Source organism: Dermacentor andersoni, chromosome 5 (assembly GCF_023375885.2).
Source record: "Dermacentor andersoni chromosome 5, qqDerAnde1_hic_scaffold, whole genome shotgun sequence".
NCBI classification, from domain to species: domain Eukaryota; kingdom Metazoa; phylum Arthropoda; class Arachnida; order Ixodida; family Ixodidae; genus Dermacentor; species Dermacentor andersoni.
The window spans coordinates 166,807,151-166,814,776 of NC_092818.1; the positions used below are offsets into that span (position 1 = coordinate 166,807,151).

A 7,626-nucleotide genomic window follows, 5' to 3' on the forward strand; every position below is an offset into this window, starting at 1 on the left:
GTGTATGACCAGTTTCCTTAAGTGTAGGCTAAGTTTCTAGTCTGATAGATGGCATGCAAAATTCCATAAGTAGGCTTTCTCACACGTGTTCTCAGTTGCAGCAAGCTGAGACATAGGTTTTGGAAGCTTGGATTGTGTGGCAAACGAAGGCCGGGATGAATATCACTAGCCTGCGTGTTCGCACCTTAACGGTTCTAAATGCCCCAGGTCTGCCAACTTGATTAGTTCAGAAGAGGTGTGGGGAGAAGTGCACTTTTAGGTTTTGCATGTCTATTGTAAGGATTTTGGCAGGATGGCAAGCTGCACTAGAACTAAACAGAAAACCAGAGCTGAACCAAATCATTACTTTGCAACATCTTGGAACCAAGCCCTAATTTGTACTTATCAAGGAATTGTTTTGAACCGGTTTGCCGAATGGTTCAGAAGGCACTGTGGGCGCTGTGCAAGGCCATGTTGAGGGGAAGCATCGGACAAAGGCTCAAAGCCTCCGGTGGTCTGCAAACGATTCCAACGCTACAAACAAGACTCAAATAACCTCAACTTAGTTGGGACACTCACTATGTTAATTTTTGTGCAACTAAGGCTGCACTTTATGCGATGAAAACTGGTTGCATTACGTGTATGCTTGCACATCTTGCTCCAGCAAAGGGACCAGAACAATTCTCTTAACTTTCTGTTCCGTTTTGATGTGCGCTGTCGGCTGAGCAGCAGTTGCGGTCCAACCACTCAAGAGAAAGCTATAGCATTGCAACTCTCAACGTTCTTTCTGGTGCTGCCTGGCGTCGCATGTGATGTGACGATGGTGAACGAAAGAGGGAACAACAGCCCCTCGGTGAATCTGCAGGCCAAATATGTACAAGATAAGGAAGGGGAATACTTTCATGTAGAATTCCTAGTTTTCAATGTGGTGAAAGTTTGCGTGGTGCTGGTTGATGTAACTGCGAAATAGGGGCAACTAAAGTAGCTTAAACACAACCTCGTTAACTGCTTTTTGTGTGTAGTGCCTTCACTCATGCACACCATTACCACGAAGTGTTTCATTGACATCAAATATACAGCAAGGTACAATAGTGTCAGAAAGCCTTTAAAAGGGCCCCTCACCAGGCTATATAGCAAATTTCGGTTATACACTGGAAGTTCTTACGTGCCCTCTAGGGAGCGTTCTGCTGCAAGAAGTTTTTTTTATTTGTTCATTAATAGAAATATTTCAGTGCTGTGAACCCACGATTTCAGGAGGTGAGGGCCACTGCCAAGAGACACACTCTCTTCACTTGCCTCCTCAAGCGAAAGTCCTTCCATGCATTCTTCCATACTAGGGTGGCTAGAATGGAGAGATGTGAAGACCGGACTGTTTAGGCTGGCCCAAAAACGCGCGACGGCGCTGCCGGCAGGTGCTCCTAGTTTCTTGCGGCACCTGCATACCTCTGGGCAGGCAAATGATTTGGTAGCACTTAGTTATTCCATTTGAATGCTTTTGATGCCGACAAGTATACTTTTTTCAGCATTGTAGATGTTGAGAGAATTTAATGAAATGTTTCACTGCTCTCATTTCACGTAGAAACTGCGCACCACCTGTGCAGCCAATACAGTGAGGGTTTTTGCATCCACCTATTGCAGAGGTTAACGCGCTTATGCCTTGCCGAAAGTACAGTTCATAGAAATCGCCGTGGAAGGCCAGCACATTGAAACAACTTTGAGTGTGTTGCCCACACAGTAGTCACATATTTACAATTGTAGTACTTTAAAGGGAAGAAATTAATGCAATAGATCAGCAATGTGGTAAAAAATTTACAAGTACAAAACACTCACTTAATACAAGTTTATTGCAAATAGTATAATCATTACAGAGCATCACAGTTTTACCAAACACATGGCTTAAGCCTCTCGACTTTGTTGTCAGTAGTACACTGGTTAAACCCTTTGAGCAAAAAGCGAACAAGTGTGATGCAGTACAAACTAGCCGCCGATCCTGTTAGAGTAGTGGGATGCTCCGTGCAGCCAATCTGTGGCACATCGGCTGCTAGAAGAAAGAAATCCTTCACCATGTTTGCGTGCAGTCGTGTAGTGCTAAATGCACGAGTGAGTCTGTCCTTGTGGGTCTTAATAAGGTTGTTCAGACAGACTGATGGGTACAGAAGGCACCTCCCTATGTCCCACTGTTTGCAAGCTTCTGCTGGCACTTGGTGCGATACACTTTCTCTTGTCATAAGGCAGGCATTCTTGCATGCCTTGCAATTAGTTAGAATATAAACCAGGCGTGCAGCACTGTGCTGCCCCACATAGTCCACACGGTCTAAGGCAACTTCGGCCACTTCTGCTTCTTCGGCAGGTAATGCAGTGTTGTGCAAGGTTGTTTCTTAATTTTCTGGAAGCAGCTGCCCCTCCAATCGCAGAGACTGCAAAAGTCCAGGGGACATATTTCCTCCCTTGGGGCGCTTTGTCAAGTTGTAAAAGCTCATGCACTACCGCAAAAGCTTACCAGAGCTGCATTACATAGACCACAAGAGCTACCTTGCGCAGTACTGTGGCCTACGAGACTGACAGGCTGACGGCACCCCAACAAAACCACTGAATTTTCCCCCAGTGGCAGGAGCGCGCACCGGGCCTCGCTAGGCAATGGTGGCAGCGCTGCGGTCTTCACTCCTGCCCATTCCAGCCACCCTACCCATACCAGAACTTGAGCATTGCGTGATACATACGTCACGGGCCTCGGCTTCATCTCTTTTTTTTAACGCTTTATTGCTGCGCGTGCACTTCTGCTGACGGCGTGGCGCATGAGCTGTTGCGTTTGTCTCATTTTGCACAGCACACAATTTTGTACGTTGTGAATGAGACCACCTGACTAGCGGTATAAGTCAATGCTATGCAAGTACTGAGGCAGACACAAGCAGTTCATAGAGCATGATCGCGCTGGAACACTGAATTTTCCACCTAGAAAATTCCATACTTTCGTTGTCTGTGTGCGTGACTGCGTGATGGGGGAACAAGCAGACAAGACAGAAGTACATCTCTCTTGCTCTGGTGCGAAGTAAAACAAGAACACTCAGACATCGTTCGGTTTTTGTGTTTTATAATTTCTCTAAAGTTTAATTTGTCTGTTGAAGCAATAGATAGATTACACAAATAAAGGATGTTGCCTTGAATAATTCTTGAAGTCACGTGTTACTATGGGTGACATCACATCAGTGCGATGTATGTAGGTGCACTTGTGCAAAATGTGTTGACTCTCCGGCTGGGAGCGTGGCGCCCACGAGGAAAAGGGCGAACAGCATTTAGTTTGAAATTTCAGATCTTTCTGCGGCGTGTAGCGATGTAATACTTGGCAGATACAATCGTTAGCGTGCATTGTATGCACAGCGCTTGTCAGCTCAAAATGGCCAGACCCGATGAGAGGCCCTTTAAGGTAATATACATGTTAATTCAGACATGCAAACGCACACACACCATGATGTCTTCCAAGCTGCAGCCCTTCAATATAACGAAATTTGCATAGGTGCGTCATTGGAACTCTGTTGAGGGCTGTACAGAACAGAAAATTCTTTGTATGGCTAGTCGAGGCGCACAGAATCGCACAGTACGACAGGCTAACAAAAACACCCACGGGAAGATGCATTCTAAGGACCTTGGATATTAGGCAAGAATGCATAGGGACGGATGCCGTGCAAATGCCTAGAGACATACACAAGTATCTGAGAATAGATCCAATCCCGAAAAACATGCATCCCGAACACCACGCAGAAAGGAGGAAGGCAAGAGCCAAAGCCCTCCACAGGCAATATCAAACCATAAGGAGGCAGTCTGTATGGACGTTACAGAGCTCCGTGATCACGATGCCTTTTCGATAGGCGTCATGGGCATGGACCTAAAACCAATCACGCCGCCTCCGTGCGGAGCAAAAATGCACACGAGGCGGAGGAAACGGCCATTGCCCTAGCCATTATACGCACTGAAGCCAACACGATTTCTAGCAACTCGAAGAGAGCCGTTTGAAACTTTGCAAAATGGAAGGTCCACAAACCCGCCAAACAAATCCTAAAACCGCAAAATTTCAACGCCAGACCCATTAGAGTCATATGGGTTCCGGCCCACACGTCGCGTCTTGGGAATGAGGCGGCCCACAACTTAGCCCGAGGTTTCGTCAACCGGGCAGTGGGCGAGCCGGTCCCGAGGTCGGCCAGAGAGACCTTGACCACGTACCACGAGATAACATTATATTACAGAAACAACAGAAGGACGTTCCCGCCGCCAGACGAAATTCTTAAAACATAAACAAGTGGCCTGGCGGAAGCTACAAACTAACACCTTCCCCAACCCCTATATATACTCCAAGGCCTACCCAGGAGTCTACACCTCCGCATGTAAGCTCTGCGAGGTCACAAAAGCAGATTTAAAACACATTTTATTCAATTGCGACAATCTAAAACCGAAAAGAGAATGGCAACTCTCTAACGAGCAAGAGTGGGAGGATGCGGTGTCCAGCTCGGACCCAGCAGTTCAACTGCAGGCCGTCAGCTGGGCTTTGGAAGTCGCTGGCAGACAGGGCCTCACGACCATGACAGGTGGCACTACAGGAACTGATCCAACGGCCACCTCATGCACCTGGAAGCCCATTAAAGTCAACCAAGTCATTTCTGTTGACGAAATAAAGTTGTTACCACCACCACCGTGTAGGCAACTCCTGTCACAGGCTTGTGTCATTGCAAAATATTAATATTAGTCTCTCACTAGTCCGTCAACAAGTGAGGTGCAAGAGAGCTTACAGGTGAAGCTAAATTGAATTAAATATGTTTTCAATGCACGGGGCACTGTGAGCCTACGAAAACAAAAGTTTTGGCACTCCATGTTTTGGTTCGCAGCGTATCCAATGTCTTTTGTAATGTTAGTCACTAGAGATGCAAGACCTGTCCCATATGTTCAGGCATGTACACTTACTGCAATGTTCACTCATTTACCATGACTTTCATATACATTCACGGGGACGACAGGACTGTCGCCCCGTGGAGCTGGAGGAAACTAGACACGCATGCATGACGTTTCGATGGGACTGCCGCCATGAGAAAGTGGAAGGGAGGGAGGTGCAAACATAGACATGGCCAATGGAGGTCAAAGTGTAGTATCAGCTTAATATCTGATAAGGGTTGTATTTGGACCCAAGGTATTGAAATTATTTTTGTAAGATGGAGGAGTGCTTGAAGCTTGCTTCACCTCCACCGCGGGTCAGCCCAGTATTGCACTATCTTCAGGTTCGGCCCACGATTTTTGGTCTACGGACATTGATCCGCTGGAAACTAGCCATATACAGCTGCGCTGTAAAAAGCTCTTAAGATTTCAGCTGCATCAATGTTGTCACCTTCAAAATACTCCCTATTAGAAAAAATACACTGGTTCTACCTCCTGGAAGTCTTTTGCTAAGCACTTCAGCAGTGGTGTCGTTCGATCTTGAATTATCATATCCCCGAAATGCTGCCCCCAGAGTGCCAGTTTGCATTTGAGGAACAAAGGAAAGTTGCAGGGGACTAAATTGTGCAAGCAGGAAGGGTGTTCCAGCACAGTGATGGAACTGTGTGAAAAAAATCACGCACTATCAGTGTAGAGTGTGCAAAGGTTTTATTCATGGTGGAGATTCCAGCAGCACTTGTTCAACAAGTTTGGTCGCATGTGGCCATAAGTGGAAAGTTTTCATTTTTCCAAGGGGAAGAGGGGGGGGTGACCAGCTTTCTGAACCCTCCCCCATATATATATATATGTATATATATATATATATATATATATATACCAAGAATCTGGTGTCTCTCGGTGGTGTAATCTTCCTTCATGTAATTATCATATACTTGGCTGTCACTAACACTGCTTCACCTTTCAGGCGAAACTGCAGCCTCTCTGTTTCTCTCTCTCTCTCTCTCTCGTCTTTTTATGTGAGTCAGAGTATAAGCGTTGCTGCGCATCGCTGCTGTTGATTGTGATTTCGAGTGAATCTGGCTAGGCCTCATTTCGGTTACTGAGTGAATTATAAAGGGTGCTCCAACTATCATGCACCAAGACTGAAAAAAAGAGCAGTAGCGTTATTCCAGTCGCCAGTAATATTTTTGTTACTTGAGGTTTATTTCGGTAATTGCAACTAATTATCTAACTCGAGACATACTGCCCTAATTATAATAATTATTAAAGTGTCAATGGGACATCTGTAGGCACCTCCAAATGACATCTAACTGTGATGTTTTCAGTGACGTACTGATTGCACACAATTTTTTCCGTCTGCCAAAGAAACCTTACAAAATATGAAAAATTCCGTGTGACTGCACTCCCACCCACATCACAAAGCAGCACCCTCAAATAATCCGATTGAAAGCAACTGCATGCCTGTCGCAAACCTGAAGAGACAGCGCATCACCTTCGTAATGGTACAGAAGGAGCGCCAACAGCAGGTTTTGCGTTTCGCAGCTATTCCTTCCTCTCATTTCTACGGCACACTTATCCGTCTCTCAAGGCCGACTGATCACAATGATAACAAAAGCCCCTTGACAATGTGGCCGGAGCACCACTGTGACTACGCATGAAACGCGAAAAGCAATGGAATAGGCATGGAATGTTTCAAAATCCCGGCTCTGCTTGCACCGCATCGAAAGAGAGCGCACGCAGCTATATTTCGTGCCAGAAACATGCTCCGGACCAAAGCCAAATTAAAGTGACAGTTTTATTTTTCATGAAAGTGTATGCATGCTGCAAAAACAGGTCCATGACAAAAAATAAAGGCGAAAGAAACAGACCGAGAAGCTGCCCACATGTAGAGAAAAGGCAAATCCGATGCGTTCAAAAAAGAAAATAGACCACTTCTAAATGAGTCAAATTGGCAATCAGGATTCCTGAAAAATATATAAAAGTAACATCAGATATTAGTGTGCCCTTATTATCAATGAATTCGTAAGCCCTATTGAACAGCAGCCGCTACCTAGAGGACGCACTCGAATAGGTCTCCTGTAGCTCCGCAGTGCTGAGTCCACTTTATGACATCTTCAGTGGCTTTCTTGATGACCAACACTGGAATTCTATGGCAGGCATCCGTTATCATTGCCATGAGCTAATCTGACATCTGTCTTGATAATGTAAGCACGACCTTTCATATAACCCCAAAGAAAGAAATCGAGTGGAGAAAGGTCAGGTGATCTAGCCGGCCAAATTGCAGGCCCGTGCCTTCCAATCTATTGAGCACGAAAAGTCTCACCCAGCCAGTTTCTTGCTCGGCTGCTGCTGCGTGCAGGTGCCCCATCTAATTACTGATGCCAGAGAAGTGGAAGACGTGACAGCGGGACTTCGCTAAGAAACTCATCAACCACTCCTTCGAGGATTTAGTCCATGTAACACTGTCCAGTCAGTGTGTGATCGAAAAAGATCGGACTGATTATAGCACCGGCGCCAATTCCGTACCACTCGTTGAACGACCAATGGTACTGGTGACAACTGCGCTTTACTCAGTGTGGATTCGAGTCACTTCAATAATGTGCATTATGCTAATTTACCTGGCCCTTTGTGCGAAAATTGGCTTTATCTGTGCACATGATGTTGCTCAAAAAGTCCGGTGACGCATCGGCTTTTGTGAGGACCCAATTAGAGAAATCTAGGCGATTC

The 7,626-nt window shown here is 45.9% G+C and overlaps 1 pseudogene; it reads left to right on the forward strand.

Annotated features, from left to right (window-relative positions):
- The first annotated feature begins 5,089 nt into the window (after positions 1 to 5,089).
- Positions 5,090 to 5,259, forward strand: LOC126532477 (U2 spliceosomal RNA; annotated as a pseudogene).
- Positions 5,260 to 7,626: the final 2,367 nt, after the last annotated feature.